Source organism: Ambystoma mexicanum, chromosome 3q (genome assembly GCF_040938575.1).
Source record: "Ambystoma mexicanum isolate Mex_15411 chromosome 3q, UKY_AmexF1_1, whole genome shotgun sequence".
Taxonomy (NCBI): domain Eukaryota; kingdom Metazoa; phylum Chordata; class Amphibia; order Caudata; family Ambystomatidae; genus Ambystoma; species Ambystoma mexicanum.
This window is the reverse complement of record NC_090926.1, coordinates 1,106,248,801-1,106,267,424: the sequence shown is the minus strand read 5'-3', so window position 1 is coordinate 1,106,267,424 and position 18,624 is coordinate 1,106,248,801.

The window sequence follows — 18,624 nt, the reverse complement described above, 5'->3', positions numbered from 1 at the left end:
AACTTAAGTTAGTGTTAATTTGTGATAAATGAATTATATTTGTTTATTTGAACCATAAGACTTAAACCCCCTTCTCTTCCAAACGCTACTGGAGTATAGTGCCTTGATTGTCACTTTCAAGAGTTAGTCCTACCTTTATGCTAGTTGCCCTTTCCAGGTTTTTACTTTTTAAATATGGCCACCCTACTCTAAATACCTTGGCGACGCTGCGCAACATCTTTTGTTAGATTAGAATCCCTTCCACTCCCCTTGCTGACTTCAAGCCTCTGTCCGTGGACGCCGAAGACGATGCAGGGCAGAGGAAAGCAACAGTGTGCTTCCGAGGGCTCAGCCTGGTAGTCCCCTCAGGGGAGAGCGCTGCAAGGCCCCCCCCAAAGTGCGAGGCCCGGGGCAGTTTGCCCCTCCTGCCCCCCCTAGTGACGGCCCTGTTTGTGCACACCAGCTACCCACACCCCACTGCACTTCCCCTGCCATCAGAATGCAGGCACAAAACCATTCAGTGACTAATGGCCCATCATTAGTCATTTCGTCTGCTACATTCTGATGAGGGGCTGCAAGCTGCTCGATCACTGCTTTGTGACAAAAGTATTGCCATGTGATATGCAGACATTTGCCTCAGTGAATGTCACACATAACACCATGAACAGAGAACATGGTCACTGCCCGCCTTAGGTGGGGGGAACAAGGGGGTGGCACAGGATTTCAGAGGGGGGTCACTGGCCCCCCAGACCCCCCTAGCGACGGCACTGCGTCCGACCCTGTGGACCCTATTAAGAGACTTTGCACCTCTGATGAGCGGGACCCGGTTGACAAGGTGTCACCTGACCATGTAGGTTTCACACATCCATGTGTGTCCTTTTGGAGAGGTCTGTTGTACATGCTTGGAACCCTGGTATTCTGGCCACCACTTTTTATAGTGCTCCTTGCAAACGTTTTGGCTGAACCAGAGAACACGACCAAGCGCAGCCTGAGGGCAGATCAACGTGAATGTATCCTTATGACAGTCGGTAAAATACAACATTTGTAGACTAAGAAATGTATATTTACAAAACCAACCTGCCTCCTTACGTTCAGGAGATGGCTGTCCTTTGCTTTTTATTCTTTGCATTGTGGGTCTTGTAGTCCTGGATGCATAATGGAGTGGGGATTACAAGAACCAGAATACAAAAAACGACCGGATAGAATTGGGCACATTGGCATGCATGCCATCATATCGATGCCTTACTTCTTAAGGGCTGTTTACTTCTCCGAGGATTAGGACAAAGTTCGAGTGCAGGAAAGCCTCCTGGCCATATTCCATTGAAGGTTGCACGTGTTCACGGCCTAGGTGGCCATTAGTGATCGAGCCCCCCCTGATCCTCCATGCCTGGAAAAGCAGAGAGGTTTTCGGGCAAATGGAAACATCTATTGAAAATGCATATCAAGCAATTCTGAATAAATCGTTTTAACCATAACAGGTGCAATGCCACATTTCACGTGAACCTGCTAGCACGTTATTTTCTGTGCCTGAAAGGACCTTGCCCTTCTCTGGTCATTTGATGAGCATGGCACCCCCGTCCCCCAGTTATGGAGAGTGGGTTATACCTTTCTCCCCTTGAACACTGCAGTGTTTCTGTCAGCATCCGTCTGGGGTGGAGGATGGCTGCTGGTCAGAGGCGAGGGTGCTGCCGCCCCCCTCGCTGCCCATCTAACAACTGAGGTCTGAAATCAAAGTGATAAATCGCTCCAGCACATTATTCCCCTTGTCAGCATCACAGCGCTCTATTGCTTACCGAAGTCATGTTCATTCTCCATCAAATCCCCAAATGAAATGTGCCGTGACCAATCCATTTCACCTCGTTTTGGGGCTTTGATATTGGAGACATTCACATACAAATAGTATTACTTCGTGTGGAGGGGGTGGGGGTCGAGGTTACTGGATATAATATCCGTACACAAAAACTCAAACTATTGGCATTGCCAATGCTTGTTTGGATGGTTCTGTCGACAGGAGATGGCAGTGGAGAGCATGTGTTGGAATGTAGACATGGCATCTCTCAAAGACTTGCTGCCTCGTGAAGCTTTGAATTGCGAAGACACGCGTGCTAATGGACTGGCAGATGTGCCATTATGTCTGCCCCAGAATAAGATAAACGGTGTGCGCCAATGAAATGACACGGGAAATGGGGCCCTGTCAGCTGAGAAGATGGCGACACTTCCCCAGAAATATGACTAGTTAAACATATACAGAAAAGAGCACGGGAAGCCTTGGCTGGAGAAATGTAAGATAACATGCCCAGGTGATAATGAATGTACATTAAAAGGTACTCTCCTCTCTGCTTAAAGGGGAAGTGTGCTAAAAAATGTTATTGTCCCGGTTCGGGCATGTATTTTTAAGCATACAGTAATTGATCTTAACATGTTTTCCTATGCATCTTTCCTTAGTTTTCCTCACTTTTACAAATGCGAAAAAACAACGGGTTGGGTGCGGCCATCTTGTGCTAATCTTGTCCGTCGAGGCATCGCACTAACTTCAAGGGCGCCCGCCCCTGACGCTGACATCACAATTCCAAATGATATGCTCCACCTATTTTCATGACATTAGTGGCCAGCGAAGCCAAACGCGCCCAGTCATCACCCACGCCATAACGTCAATTAACGCAGAACCAGGAAGATAAACACACACATCCTCCCACAGTGCATCAAAAATCTGATAAGAAAACAGCATTTTTAAAGAAAACATTATTAGTCTGAAAAGTAGCAAGTGCTTTTATTTATCTAAGAATGCCCCCAAAACTGTATTAAGTCCACAAAATGAACGATATGTTTTTGCCATACAAGTTATAGCTAGCGAACATCGCATGCTTCGAATCTTGTTTATAACTTCCTCATGATACGCTCTATTAATCCCAGTATTCCAGTTGTTGTGTGTCCTTATGTTACACCAGCAAAACATTCTAATGACACACATGGTGTTCCTTTCGTGAGAAGATATGGATTCTATGCACTTTCAATTACAACGCTTTTGCATTACCATCTTGCTACACCGTAAACAATGACAGGTTGCTCCTTGTCGCTGGTACCGCCAAAGGGCAGATCAGTCCCTGTCTGTCGTCCCACATGACAGTAATGCAATAAGCTCCGTTTAGGTGTATCTGCCATTTTTGATTGAAGAATCCATCCGATGGTAGCTGGAACTTATGGCATTTGCAGAACGGTACAATATATCTGTATAGATAACAGAATAAAAATATATTTTAGTAGCCGTTCTTTATTCAAATGTATCCATTTACCCTATAATTCTGCACCGGATGAAACCGAATCATAACCACAAACTACACATAATGAACACACACATGACAACATGGGGGAGTTTATGAGACTATGATGCACATGAATGTTTAGCGCTGTGAAGTAGGTATAGCTCCCAATGGGATGGAGAACCTGACTGATATTGGGAACCACAGACATATGGCATTATAATGGAACTGGGAATATTATAGATCAAAAAGCGAACCAAGTTCCCTCAGAATATTTTCAGTCCCTGGCACTTCCACCCCCCACCTATTTTATGGTGCACAATAATGCAACGTTGATAGCACACCCAGATATTCCATGGGACAAAGTGGTTTAGATATCACTAGCCTGCATACAGTTTGTGGTTGCGGGTCGTTGATGAATAATCATCACAATATGCTCCAGCTAACAACCCATAACAAGGCCAGTAAGCAATACCGCCCCAAAAAATCAAACCTCTATTCACTCCTCTTTGAACTATACACAAATAACAATTATTACTAGACTTATAAACAAACCGCTAGTTACACACTTTGCTTTTTAAATATGGCACGGTATGAATATAATTTAATATAACAACGTATTGTGTCCATTATTTTCATTAAATCGCAAATTCGCACTTTGCTGAATTATTCAATATGCATACTACACAAATGCCGTTTTTAAACGCAAAAATATTATAGATAGTTGTACTTCCATAATGTTAGGAGTTTCCATTTTCTCGGTGTAACGCAGAGTGCCTGCTCCAAATAACAGATTTCAGAAATGTAAACTAAGTTTTCTAATGTCCACTTTCAATATAGTAATTTTTATGGGTATTCGACACCTTGTGTCCTTCTAGCCTAGCGGTTGCTGACTTTCGCTCAAGGCCAAATAACAATAGTAGCTTGTTTTCAGTGATTGAAGCCAGAGATGGGTAGGTTTCGATTTTGTGAAAGAATGCCACAATAATAAAACAAACCGGACAAGACGCGTCAGTGTGACTTGATTCATTCAGGACCTGACCTTCACTCCATGCAGGGATGAGCCCATGCAGAGACGATCACTAGTGCTGGTTATGACCCTATCTGTGATGTCATTACTGATGCTCTGGCCTTTCAAAAGGCAACAACATTCATTCTGGAGTCTCAATGTTCTCGAACAGCAGACACTGTTGCTGATATTTTTTTAATTTGGTACAATTAAACCTTGTTAAACCCTGCAAGCTATCTCTTGGCTTCTTTCCCTAGAAGGTTGTATTCATTCTGTTGTGAGCGTAACAGGGTACAGCCTTCAATTGCACGCTGCCTACTATATTTCATGCATGTCCGTTCAGACTATTGCACCTGAGGCAGCCCTGCCTACGTTCTTGCAAGACAGGTGACATTGCGTCCAATACCAAGTAAGTTGCATTCATGCGCCGACTAGGCCTTGTGCCAATTGGCCGTACGAGTGCATAGGGTAAGCAAGGATGAGCATTAGATAATTTTAGTTGCTCCCTAACTTTCTAGTGTGGCCCTGAGAAGTGGGTAGCCTTGTGCTCAACATTGCAGTAGTGCGTGAAAGCACACAATCGCACCGGTGAAGTAAAAAGCGGTTCTTCTTGGGAAGGCCGTAGCAAGTCAGGAAGGGGCCTAAGGTGATTAAGAATTGGTTTCCACTATTCGAGTAGGATGTGCCCTTGGTGGCAGATCAGTTTTCAAAAGGTGAGACTAGCTGGGGAGCGCAGGCTAACCCAACCAACATCGAATACCTTTATGGGATATACGTGCATCTAAGGGATGGGTTGTGCAGTCCGAAACCGTCAAGTGATGCAAGGTCTTGATCCATGTAGCCAAATGGAGACATGGGATAGATGTTATGTCTGCGAGGACATGCTTTTTACCCCTTTCAATTACCCGTTCATCACACTTATGGGACTTAGGGGACGCACCGCCACCTTGTACATATATAAAACAGATACCTTATTGTAACGACTTATTGCGTCTGCTACGGGGAGGCTGTTAGGGCAGTTTATTTATCTTCTTACTCAAGCTCTTCGCTCCTCCCCCCACAAATTCCTCACGGTCAGTCGCTTCTCCAAGTAGCGAGTTGGTGGTTGATCTTTCTCCGGCTGGGTCCTCCCTCTGGAACAGCCTTTCCTCCTCTATCTTATCATTTCAGTAATATCATGGATAGTAGACCCTATCCGTTGTACCATGATACTCAGCAAGAAATCGCATAGTGTAATGAACTGGTCCATACATTTTTCTGATCTAGTGATACTCATATACTAGGCACAGTATAAACCTATAACGTTTAATCTGGATAACAGTCATTCTAGGGGAGTTGGACCTTGGGGTGCAATATTCAATTACAGTTGCTTTTTGCTTAAAAACTAGTGGAAGCAATTACTTCAACTTAGTTTTGGATAACACAGTTACACTCAAGTTAAGTAAAACCAATACTACAAGCAACTGAAAGGCAGGTGTAACTAAGACTCTTTTTGTGTCTGTCTAAAACATACCATGCAAAGCAAACCCCACTGTTACACTGTATGAATGACCCAAAGTTATGTCGGCAAAGCCTAAGGCAGGCTTTATCTGCACAGGCTAACAGCATGTCAGGGGAAGCAAAATCCAGTTATACAGTTATCCTTACAGGAATTATAAAGTCAAACCAACAACATTACTTTTGTGGAAGAGGCACAACCAATTCACAAGCAAGCAAAATAACCTTATATATAATCTCGAGAGTAGCCTAACATCCCAAAGGTAACTAAACTAAACTTCTATATACTTAGCAGAAAGGTGGGAACATGATTTCTGGTGAGGTGAGGACAGTTTGAATCCTCTAGTGAAGTCTTGGTGGGCCTTTCACATCATTTGAACTGTTCAACAAATTACTCCCACCTGCCATTACTGGTAAGTTTTACCGTGTTCTGTTAATTTAAAATGAGAAAGCGCATAATAACTATTACCAAAAGGGATCGAAAGATACCTGATGCACATTGGGCAACCTAACAACAACAGGGACTTATTCCCAAAAAAATGCCAAAGAGGATACATTTGAAAAGACAATATGGATGCTATGAAGAGCTATGTAGAGCTATGGAGGGCCCAAAAAATCACACCCATCAAAAGACAAAAAAACTCTGAGTGTGTAAAAAGGTGCCCACTCAACGAGGTGTAAGAAAAAATAACACGCCAGTAAAGCAAAAAGTTATGGAAGTTATGGGGTTGACACAAGTCAGGCGATTTATCATTACTATGAACATCTTACCCACCATAAGCCATTAACGCCAGTGCCATGCACTGCATGTGTGGATGTGGTTTGGGTCTAGCAGAGAGTTTGACAGACAACAAGCCTCAGTGTACCTTTGACTGATAGCAAATATCAATTTGCATATCAGTATTTCTGCCACCCAAATGGGCAGTGCAGCACCGATGTGCTAGATCAATTCTCTTCTGACATATACTACCAATAGCAACCACTGACATGTATCTTATCAATCGAGGACCAGTAATATAAATGAAGGGAAGCTAAAAGATATACATTAATGAATCATACACCCGATTAAATATGCATAATTAAATACTTTTTAATACTTTTTATAGCATTGAAATTGCAAGTGTAATATTATTCGATTGTTTATGTACAATGTCCAAACATTGGGGAACATATTGACAATGTTATTGAGAGCAGATTATGAAGACAGCTACAAATCATTTAAATCTGGAAGTCAACCTTTCAACTAGTTCGGTTTGGGTGTACAGGGCTCATTTGCAATGTTTTGTGGCATTGTATGTGTCCTAGGAACAAAATCAGGATCAATTCCAGTAGTATGCATGGCCAACACATTCAATGTCAAATCTTTCACAAATTTGAATTCCATTTCCTAGAATATTGGCTTGGCCACCCATTATTTGCCTCGTTTTGTAAAGGCCATGAGGTTACGAAGCATCCCAAAGGTTCCGGCAGTTTTTGCTTGATCCCTCCCAACAGTCTCATTGTGCACAATTACAGTTAGTCTTGTTCTGGCTTCCATACCGTCTATGCCAAAATGCAACTATTTGGGCCTGTACTTCAGGCACATATTATGGGACACCTCCAAATCTCTGGTATGACATAATTCTGTGAGTCCTGAAAGCGTTTTATCATACACAATCTTCACAAGTGCTTTGTGTTGAGGGGAACATGGCAGCAACCACTTCTTCTTGTATTCCTGCTCCTTCGATAAAGGTCCATGTGCACATTCATGGAAATGTTGGTTTTCTGTCCATGACTGTATGTTGGAACAATGGTGCATCAATGAATGTCGTTTTTCAAGTAGAATTTCTACAGATCCATCAGCAGTTTTGAAGCTCCACCAAAGATGGTTGCTGATAGACTGACAACAGGAAAGAAAATAGAGTTGATCCACTCTATTAAAACTGGTGCTCTCAGTTGGCCCTGAGCAGGGCTGCACTGTTAAATACATGAGTTTTTTTTAAATATACAACAAAATTAATCTCATATATCTTCGTGACAATATTTTGTTTTTCCAAAGAAATGTTTAATCATATTTCTTTATATTTCTTTTGTCGAATACTCATGTTTCATATTCAATGAGGTCAGGCCAAAAATGGCTAGGGTATCATGTATAATAGCCAATGCATTTCGGTTTAAAAAAACCTTCATCAGGCCGGTACATAATATGTTGTTGTAATAATCCCAACAATTCTGTTCATACAACACCAAGTAAATAGCCACAATATGATTTAGAAAAATGCATAATTTGAGAAAATACACATACCATTTCAAAAGTGCACCAAGATGTCCCAACATGTTTAGAAAAAAGAAAACAAGTGTCAGTAACCTTAACTCAATTAGTTTAGCCATGTGTATAGGATCGTAAAGAATGAATGTACCTTATGATTCATATAATTCCTCAACTCACATGGAGAACGATAAAGCTGGAGATTGTGCTCCTGTTAATGCCACAGAGAAAACTAATCAGTGGCAGTCAAAACTTGCACTAATATCAAAGGGACTGAATGAACAGAGCTTACCTTGCTATTCTGAGAACGCCGTATCTAAACGCTGTCGAGTTCGCATGGGCGCGAGCGCGAATGACTGCAAGAGATTTTATACGTTGACATGGTGACCTCAAGGCGTCGTGCCGTAGCACGTACACCTTGTGTCCCACCACCATGAAGACACGGGAGGCAGGACTATCACCATGGCAGCAAGTAAACATTCAAGATTAAACTAAAGCGGGAAAAACTCCAGCCGAGCCTGCACAGGCTACGCACTGTAGCTCTATCATTAAAGGCTACCCACAAACGTGGTGTACGTGGTTCTCTAAAAATAACAAAAATGATAGGTAAATCAACTCGAGCGGCTAATTGACGTAAGAGAAGGCCAGTGCCCAAACGAAGGGCGACACCCTCCATTTCTGCATCAACCCGGTCTCCCTCACGTTCAAACCAAGACAAAACTTCACAGTAGAGTGATATTCCAAACATATAGTTTTGCAAGTGGCGAAAAGTAAGAGGCAAAAGGTGTAAGGTATAAAAATGACATCCATACCTACACTCATGTAACTATCCAGTACAATTCTCATGGCGAGCTATGGTGATCACTATCAGCAATGTAGACAGTACTGTAAACCACCAAGTAAGCGGCCTATCAAGGCGTACTTGAGGTCAATCTCACAAGTAAATGTATCAAAGCGCAAACTTTTTAGAGTTCAAAGTCCTCTACTACAATCATTCACTGAAACAGATCTATCAGCATAATACAACAGCTTATGGTAATAGGTACATCAGTGACTAATTATATTTTCTAAATCATTATCATAACATTCATATCCAATCCAAAAAGGGTGCCATAGCTCGTCATGAGAATTGTACTGGATAGTTACATGAGTGTAGTTATGGATGTAATTTTTATACCTTACACCTTTTGCCTCTTACTTTTCGCCACTTGCAAAACTATATGTTTGGAATATCACTCTACTGTGACGTTCTGTCTTGGTTTGAACACGAGGGAGACCGGGTTGATGCAGAAATGGAGGGCGTCGCTCTTCGTTTGGGCACTGGCCTTCTCTTACGTCAATTAGCCGCTCAAGTTAATTTACCTATCATATTTGTTATTTTTAAAGAACCACGTACACCACGTTTGTGGGTAGCCTTTAATAATAGAGCACCAGTGCGTAGCCTGTGCAGGCTCGGCTGGAGTTTTCCCTGCTTTAGTTTCATTTTGAATGTTTACTTGCTGCCATGGTGATAGTCCCGCCTCCCGTGTCTTCATGGAGGTGGGACCCAAGGCGTACGTGCTACGGCACAATGCCTTGAGGTCACCATGGCAACGTATAAAATCTCTTGCTGTCATTCACGCTCGCGCCCCTGACAGCGTTTAGATACGGCGTTCTCAGAATAGCAAGGTAAGCTCTGTTCATTCATTCTAAATCATATTGTGGATATTTACTTGATGTTGTATGAACAGAATTGTTGGGATTATTACAACAACATATTATGGACCGCCCTGATGAAGGTTTTTTTTAAACCGAAATGCATTGGCTATTATACATGATACCCTAGCCATTTTTGGCCTGACCTCATTGAATATCAAACATGAATATTCAACAAAACAAATATAAAGAGATGTGATTAAACATTTCTTTGGAAAACCAAAAAATTGTCAGGAAGATATATGAGATTAATTTTGTTGAATATTTAAAAAAACTTGTGTATTTAACAGTGCAGCCCTGCTCAGGGCCAACTGAGAGCACCAGGTTTAATAGAGTGGATCAACTCTATTTTCTTTCCTGTTGTTTATTCGGTCGTTATGCCATAGGACCTCTTTATAACTGGTAGCCCCAGGCTAAAACATTTGGAATTTTTACAACTCTTTACATATTAGTGGATTAACATATACTACAAGGTAGTGCCCACCTTTTCCTTCCATTTGCTGATAGACTGACACCATTTTAAAATATTTTCTGAACACTTTTTTCTACCAGCAGCTTTAATTATTTTATTGACTGATTTGGCAACGTGCCATACATCAAATTGATGCCGAATGTGTGGAAACTGCTCTTGCTTGGCCTTAGCTATTGAAACGTGCCTGTTAGTGGCTATCAGGTCTATTTGCATTCCGCTGGATTCAAGATGGTTGACGGATTTGATGAAACCATGTTTCTCTATGACCACAGAAGATGTACATTCAGACACCTGCACGATCACCAAACTCGCTATTTTTTTACTTTCCAAGTCTTCAAAGTGGTATGTGCAGTACTTTGTGGAAAATCTGGGACTGTCACACTGTCCGCTGTCAGCTAACCTGAAACGTTTGCCAGAGAATGTACATTCCATTGACATCTGTTCAATTTTCCAGGTTTGACTAATAGTGGGGAATAAGAATTCCCTTTGAAATTTGTAGTACTGGGTTTTCGCAAGGAATTCAACTCCCACAAATTGACAGAAACTGGAAATCTTACCCAAAGTCGACCCGCTGAAAAGTAAAGCTGCTGAACATAGTAGATTCTGGCAGGCATTTTGCCCATCATCGGTTGAGCAGACCATAAAAATGTATTATGGTGGTGTACACAACTGGCATGGATTTTCATGTTAATGCCTTGTAATACACGAGAAATATTCACCAATGGCTCCCCGCATATCTTCCCTCTTAATGTATGGACACATTTCAGCATTTGCACAATCTCTAGTAGGCGGCTGTAGAACACAATGTATTTTTGCTCATTTGCTCTTTTAATAGCTAATCATCTGGCATGAATGTGTTTTGTGACTCGAATGTGGTGGACACATCCCCCAAACTAGGCAAACTCAAGTCGAGATCTTGAGCAAATTCCTCAGTCAATTGCATTGAAGCTTCAGTCTCTATTAGTTCAGGTTATGATATTTGCCCATGAATTGGAGAAACAGGAAACAGGGTGTATTTAGATCGTGTCAAGGGGTCTGCGAGCAATTGCAATGCATCTTCATTGTATTCAGTATCAACTTCTCAAGTTGCCACATGGTAGCAATTGTCCATGGACACTTTGTACGGTTCGTCAATGAGATTCCATTCAGTTTCCATCCACTGGACATAAGCATCACAAGTCTGCTTATTGACTGGACCACGCTGTGCCTCAAATAGTAGTGGCTCCATTGTGAAATCTGTTTGGCAAGCGACATATTTGGTTTCATTTGTTGTCTGTCTTTATACTTTTCTTCCTCTGGGCCTCTAACAGATGTGTAGAAAAACATGCTCAATGTATAGCACACATACAGCATATACCATTTTAAAACTAAAAACCTAATATGAATAAAACATCTAACTAAAAGCTTCTCCAATACAAACTTGTTCGTTCTTTACCCCTGTTTTCTTAATTTGCTTCGAAACCGTTGGCTTCTCTTTGCCCACCACACCATCAAGCTGAAAATTATGGTGTTTTTGTATAAGGTTTAATTTGTATTTGTATTTTGTTAATTTGTAAAGCGCACCATACCCCGAGGCATCTGGGCACATTTCTTAAAGTTGCACAGTTACATATAAACATTACAGGCTTGCATATATACATAATACATTACTTATATATTACAGGGATTATCACTGGACATTGAGCAAGAGCAATAAATAATAAACATATTCTCAGGTTCCTGCTGTTCAGTGTCTACAATTGTACCCGTATTCCTCTCCCACTCCTCACCTGTGGTTTCTGAGTTGGCTTCCGAAGGCTCGTCTGAAGAAGTCTCCACAGGTTTCTCTCTCCAGGCTCTTGGGTTCTTCTTTTTCACCGTCTTGCCCTTTTGTTTGAAGAGATAGGGCCGAGCTCCCCCAGAGGCCACTTTGCCAGTAAGGCTATATGCCCGGCAGCGGGGACTCCGGGGAGCCCACCCTAAACCAGGGAAAAGCCGCAGCAGAAAAACCCTGGGAAGTTTCAGGTGCGTTGTTCTGTTCAAATAAGTATTCGCAATCCTTCTTGGAATACTACTCAGCGAATGGGTAATTCTCAATCCTTCTTGGAATCCCACTTCTTTAGAGTACTACATTTACCAGAATGCACTTGGGTGCAATGTCTAAGCTTTGGAAAAGATTCCAAGAACTCCGTGAGCAAGGTTAAGTAAAATAAACAGAAGGAGGGGTTACACAGGTCAGAGGAAGCACACAACTCAGGGGGGCACGAGTGGAAGTGACAGCTGCTTGGGAAAGCGTGTGTTGAAAAGAACTGCAGATAGCAGATGCCGCTCGCTGAGTAAAAAAAAAGCCCCAGAGCGAACGCAGCTGTCTGCTGACTCCAGCAAAATAACAAACACACACGCTGGGAGATTAACAAGAAAATGCGGGCAGGGAAAGGTCCATATTAAAGAAGAAATATTCCCCACAGGAAGCGTGGTGGCAAAATGTTTGATAAAAGGCAGGCAGACAAACAATGGAAAGGCAAATGGGAAGAAAAACAAGGAGTAGCACGAGACAGGAGCACTGTCAACTAGCGTTTGGAAAGAAATCAGTTGCAACGCACCGGTTGCCACACCTGACAGTTAATTATAGCCTCTGTTCCAGCGAGGCTAGAACGCAACGTCCAGGTAAAGGAGGAGCTCAGTCCTTCTTCCATTGTTTCCATCTCTTCCACAGGCTCCATGGGTGTTTCATGACAGTATGACCCCTTCTCAAAGGCCTTCCTCCAGGTTTACCCGGATACATCCAATGGAATCTTTGTATGAGTCTGGGTGCTGATATGTTGCGAATCAGTTCCCAGGAGCTTTCTGACATGGGGTATCCTTTCCACAACACTAAGTACTGTAATGTACCCTTCTTGTATCTGGAATCGAGCAATCTAGAGACTTCATATTCCTTATCCACATCAAGGGGCTGGTAATTCGCCTTCTTCATCTTTCTAGCATGAGGATCTGGTATATATGCCTTCAGTAAAGATGTGTGGAATACTGGATGGATTCTCCCCAGTTTGGGTGGTAGAGCTAAACGAAAGGCGACTGGGTTTATCTTCGCCGTTATCTTAAAAGGTCCAATGAATCTAGGTGAGAACTTGCCATGATGTACCCACCTTGGTAGAAACTTAGTCGACAGCCATACCATCGTACCAATTTCCCATTTGGGGTTAGGTCTTCGCTTTTGGTCAGCCCATCTCTTGTAGTCTTCACGAGCCTTTTGTAGATTGGTCTGGGCTTCTTTTTGTCGGTTCCGTAGATTGTTCAGAAGTGTTTCCACAGATGGAACATTAGATGAGACATGTCCGAACAGTGGTATGTGTTTTGGATTGTATCCATAGGTACAATGGAATGGACTCATACCTATGGTTGAATGTCTTGTGTTATTATATGAAAATTCAGCCAGGGGTAGAAGATGATACCAGTCATTCTGTTCTTGATTACAGAAGCATCTGATGTATTGCTCCAAAGTGGCATTTAGGCGTTCGGTCTGTCCATTGCTCTCTGGGTGGAATCCTGAGGACAGGGATCTTCTTATCTCCAACAATTTACACAGACTTGCCCAGAATTTGGATGTAAATTGTGTGCCTCTGTCAGAGACTATAGTGTTAGGAAGTCCGTGTAACCTAACCACATCTCTTAAAAATACCTCGGCTGTAGTAGAAGCCGTTGGTGTTCCCTTGAGTGGTGAAAAATGAGCCAGCTTACTGAAGGAGTCCACCGTAACCATGATAGCAGAGTATCCTTGAGAAATGGGTAAATCTACTATGAAGTCAGTTGAAATGTGTTGCCAGGGACCTGCCGGTGGAAGGTCTTGTTGTAGCAGACCCAAGGGCTTGCAGTATGGATATTTGTTTTGGGCACACGTAGGGCAGGTGATGACATACTTTTTAACATCCTTGGTGATTGTAGGCCACCACAAATGACGAGAAGTCTGTTCCAAGGTAGCTTTCTGTCTTTTATGTCCATCGGCGGAAAAGGTTGTGACAGCATGATATTGCAAGATCATGTAACTCCTGAGTTGGTAGATATAAGGATTTGTCTTTGAAGAGGTAGTCACCCTTGTATAGTAATCTTAGATTGGTATGCTGTCTTTGCTCCCTTTGAGCTATTTGTACTTGTTGGAGGAAGGAATTTACTGTGTTAATGAATCTTTTCCCTGCAAGCAAGATTTCATGGCCTTGAAATCCCTCTGTATCTTCTCCCATGCTTCGGGATAATGCATTCGCCAATTGGTTGTCCTTTCCTGGCAAATAAGTGATTTCAAAATCGAACTGGGAAAAGAAGTAAGCCCATCTTGCATGTCTAGAATTTCGACACTCCATCTGCTGAAGGACCTTTAGGTTCCGATGATCGGTACGTACTTGGAACGGGTAAACGGCTCCTTGAAGCAGATGCCTCCATTCTTCACAGGCTTGTCTTATAGCCAAAAGCTCTTTTTCAAGTACAGAATAATTCCGTTCGCTGGAACTGAGTGTTCTAGAAAAATATGCGATGGGATGTTCCAACCCGTCCTCTTTTTGCTGCAACAGAGCTGCTCCTATTGCGCCACCTGAAGCGTCGGTTTCGACTATGAAAGGCTGGGATTGGTCTGGTTGTCTAAGAATAGGGGCTGAAACAAATGCTTCTTTAAGTTGTCTGAAAGCCTGCTCTGCCTTCAGATCCCATACACACTTAACCCCTTTCTTGAGTAGGTTTGTGATCGGGAGCACTATGTCGGAGAAATTTGGGATGAATTTTCTATAAAAGTTTGAGAGTCCCAGAAATCTCTGTATGTCCTTGACACAAGTGGGTACAGGCCAATGTGAGATGGCCTTAGTCTTGGCGGGATCCATTTGCACCTTGTCAGCTGAAAGGATAAACCCAAGGTAAGGAACTGTGGTTGTCTCAAAAACGCATTTCTCTGGCTTGGCTAGCAGACTGTGTTGTCGCAGTCGTCGTAAAACTTCCTTAACATGATGACAATGTTCTGTTAGGGAAGTTGAATAAACAAGTATGTCATCTAGATAAATCACTACTGTATTATAAAGCATATCAGCAAAGATCTTATCCATAAAACGCTGGAACTGTGCAGGAGCGTTGACCAGCCCAAACGGCATGACCCTGTATTCATAGTGGCCGAGAGGAGTCCTAAATGCCGTCTTCCATTCGTCTCCTTCACGAACTCTTAGAAGATGATAGGCTCCTCGGAGATCAAGCTTTGTGAATACACAAGCCCCTTGGACAGCCTCTATGATGTCTTTCATCAAGGGCATGGGATATCTATCCCGTATTGTAAGGCTGTTTAAGCCCCTGAAATCAATACAGGGTCTGAGTTCTGTGGTTCCCTTCTTGGAAATAAAAAAAAGAGAAGCTCCGGCTGAAGAGGATGACTCTCTGATGAGGCCATTTTGTAAATTGGTTGCCAAATATTCTTTAAGTGCTTCCTTTTCAGGTAAGGAAAGCGGGAACATCCTACCAAATGGCACTACTGCATCCGGCACAAGATCAATCTTACAGTCCTCCTTCCGATGGGGCGGAAGGCTTCGTGGTTGAGTGTCTGCAAACACATCAGAGAATTCCTGATATTGTATCGGTACTGTGTTGACACTGCAGGAAGTATCTTGAAGGGACGCGTGTATCAGAGGAGGTGTTTCCACCGGTACTAAACAATTCTGCTCGCAATATTGAGACTGGAATCCTATTGTGTTCAGTTTCCAATCAATACAAGGGTTGTGCTGTCTGAGCCAGGGGATTCCCAGTATAACCGGGAAATGAGCTGCACGTATTAAATCGAAAGTCATGTATTCTTGATGAGCCGCCATCCTGATTCTTAATTCCTGGGTTTCATGAACAATTGGACCCGAAGTTAGAGGTGTGCCGTCAACCCCTTCCACGGGTATTGGGCGTATCTTTTGGCGCCTGGGGATTTTATGTTCCGTTGCCCTTTTGTCGTCAATGAAATTGCCCGCGGCACCGCAATCCAGCATTGCCAAACATTCCACCGGGCCTTCCTGTTTCCAGTCTAAGTGGATCTTAATGACCATCAGGCTGCCATTATTGATCATAGCTGGCTGAATAGTTTCACAGGGATTCACTGTCGAAACCCCTCCCTTTTCCCTGTTCAAGGTCGGGGTTTGTCGTTTCCCTGTCTCCTAGGTGGAACTCCAGGACAATCTCGTAATAAATGTGTATCGGATCCACAGTACATACACAGGCCTAGATCCTTACGCCTCTTTCTTTCGCTAGCGGTGAGGGGGCCTCGGGCCATACCAATCTGCATAGGTTCATCTGCAGACCATTTTTCAGGTAAGGGAGGGTGGTGAGGAATGGGTACAGTAAGTCTGGGTCTCTTCCTTTCTGCCTTCATTTCGGCCATGCGGAACTCAATTTGCAGAACTAAGGAGACTAGTTCCTGAAAAGTAGAAGGTCTGGCGACACGAGCTAATTCATCTTTGATATCGTCATGTAAACCGCGACGGAATATGGCTTGCTGTGCCGTCTCAGGCCAACCTGCTTCTGTAGCAACCTTCTGGAAATTGGTAACATAGGTTTGAACATCAGCTGGTCCTTGGCGTATGTCTAATAAAGTCTCAAAAGTAGAGTACAAAACTTCGGGTCTTTCAAACCTATCTCGGAAGCATTGAACAAAGTTACTATAATCATTAAGGGCTGGGTCAGAGTTGGTAACTAGTGGAGTAGCCCATGCCAACGCATTCCCCACTAAGTTAGAAATCAAAAATCCCACCTTGGCCCTATCCAGTTCATATGTTTTCGGGCGAAAGGTATAGTGTACCAAACAGGCATCCAAGAATTCCTTCATTCTTCGGGGATTGCCGTCAAACTTGCCACAAGGTAATGCAATGGGAGGTAGATCTCCTCGGTTATCTTCTCTCTGTTGTACCTGTTGTCGCAGAGCTGTATTATCGGCTCTTAGTGATTGTACTTCCACTGTGAGGGCTTGAATAGCATTAACCAATTCCTGGTATTGCTCAAGGCTTGCCATGTTTTCTGGGCGTTGCAATCTCTCAGGTTCCTGCTGTTCAGTGTCTACAATTGTACCCGTATTCCTCTCCCACTCCTCACCTGTGGTTTCTGAGTTGGCTTCCGAAGGCTCGTCTGAAGAAGTCTCCACAGGTTTCTCTCTCCAGGCTCTTGGGTTCTTCTTTTTCACCGTCTTGCCCTTTTGTTTGAAGAGATAGGGCCGAGCTCCCCCAGAGGCCACTTTGCCAGTAAGGCTATATGCCCGGCAGCGGGGACTCCGGGGAGCCCACCCCAAACCAGGGAAAAGCCGCAGCAGAAAAACCCTGGGAAGTTTAAGGTGCGTTGTTCTGTTCAAATAAGTATTCGCAATCCTTCTTGGAATACTACTCAGCGAATGGGAATTCTCAATCCTTCTTGGAATCCCACTTCTTTAGAGTACTACATTTACCAGAATGCACTTGGGTCAAATGTCTAAGCTTTGGAAAAGATTCCAAGAACTCCGTGAGCAAGGTTAAGTAAAATAAACAGAAGGAGGGGTTAAACAGGTCAGAGGAGGCACACAACTCAGGGGGGCACGAGTGGAAGTGACAGCTGCTTGGGAAAGCGTGTGTTGAAAAGAACTGCAGATAGCAAGTCCCCGCTCGCTGAGTAAAAAAAAAGCCCCAGAGCGAACGCAGCTGTCTGCTGACTCCAGCAAAATAACAAACACACACGCTGGGAGTATAACAAGAAAATGCGGGCAGGGAAAGGTCCATATTAAAGAAGAAATATTCCCCACAGGAAGCGTGGTGGCAAAATGTTTGATAAAAGGCAGGCAGACAAACAATGGAAAGGCAAATGGGAAGAAAACCAAGGAGTAGCACGAGACAGGAGCACTGTCAACTAGCGTTTGGAAAGAAATCAGTTGCAACACACCGGTTGCCACACCTGACAGTTAATTATAGCCTCTGTTCCAGCAAGGCTAGAACGCAACGTCCAGGTAAAGGAGGAGCTCAGTCCTTCTTCCATTGTTTCCATCTCTTCCACAGGCTCCATGGGTGTTTCATGACACATATTTACAATAAAGAAGTGTACAATTACAGGCGAAATTTCCATAGTTACCATTTCATTTGCTCACAAACAAACATATGTACATATCGACCAGCAGAACCAACTTGAGTGACGTGAAAACATTACAACATAAAAATGTATTCCAAATGCAATGTGATGTCCAATTATGTTGAATATTAGGTTATATTCACCTCTGGTTCATGTGCCTCCTCTTATAATTCCACACCTTGGGTACATTCCAGTACATTCAATCATACTGGAAATTAAAATCTTTCATCGCACAGAGCGCTTACACACAAAGTGTAGGAAAAGATTTAGAACCGTATACTATAAGGTTTGTTGTCGTAACACTAATAGAACATTGTCATGAACATACCCTCAAAAAGAGTGTCCGTGATTTGGTTATAATACACATTTCAGATTTCACTTGATAACCTTCCGA